The 510-nt window shown below is 50.6% G+C and overlaps 1 pseudogene; it reads left to right on the plus strand.

The window, feature by feature from the left end:
* LOC119582058 overlaps positions 1-510 on the plus strand; it is an 11,657-nt pseudogene that overhangs the window by 3,200 nt on the left and 7,947 nt on the right.

The raw sequence follows: 510 nt of genomic DNA on the forward strand, positions 1-510 counted from the left end.
ATCAATGTATCCGTTGTATGTTGTTGTTTTAAGTATCAATACCAGGAGTAGCTACAGGAGTATCGTTAGCAGCTATATACGTAAAATGACACAAAAGAAACTAATATTTGTGATAAGCTTTGTCTAAACGTTACAGCTGCATCCGTTGCAAGTGAGAGGCTATGATGGGCCGAGCGTTGAAGATGCTGAAAGTGGCCGCCCTCATGCTGGCCATGGGCGGCGACGTGGCAGCGGCGCGGCAGCAGAAGGGGGACCTGTGGGCGGTACTGGTGGCGGGGTCGAGCTCCTGGATGAATTACCGCCACCAGGTCAGTCGCCAGCCGGCCTCGGGGACAGCCAGGGCATGTCCGCCTGGTATTGTTAGCCCAGAATTGTAGACGTGAGACAGAGGTCACTTGCATGATAATAATAATCAAAAGAGGTATCGAAATGAACACGTTTTGTGCCGGAGTTCGTGCTAACAGAGATGAATGAAGAGGAGAAGGGGGCACATTTAATGCCACAGGATGC

This window comes from Penaeus monodon, chromosome 15, assembly GCF_015228065.2.
Source record: "Penaeus monodon isolate SGIC_2016 chromosome 15, NSTDA_Pmon_1, whole genome shotgun sequence".
Lineage (NCBI taxonomy): Eukaryota > Metazoa > Arthropoda > Malacostraca > Decapoda > Penaeidae > Penaeus > Penaeus monodon.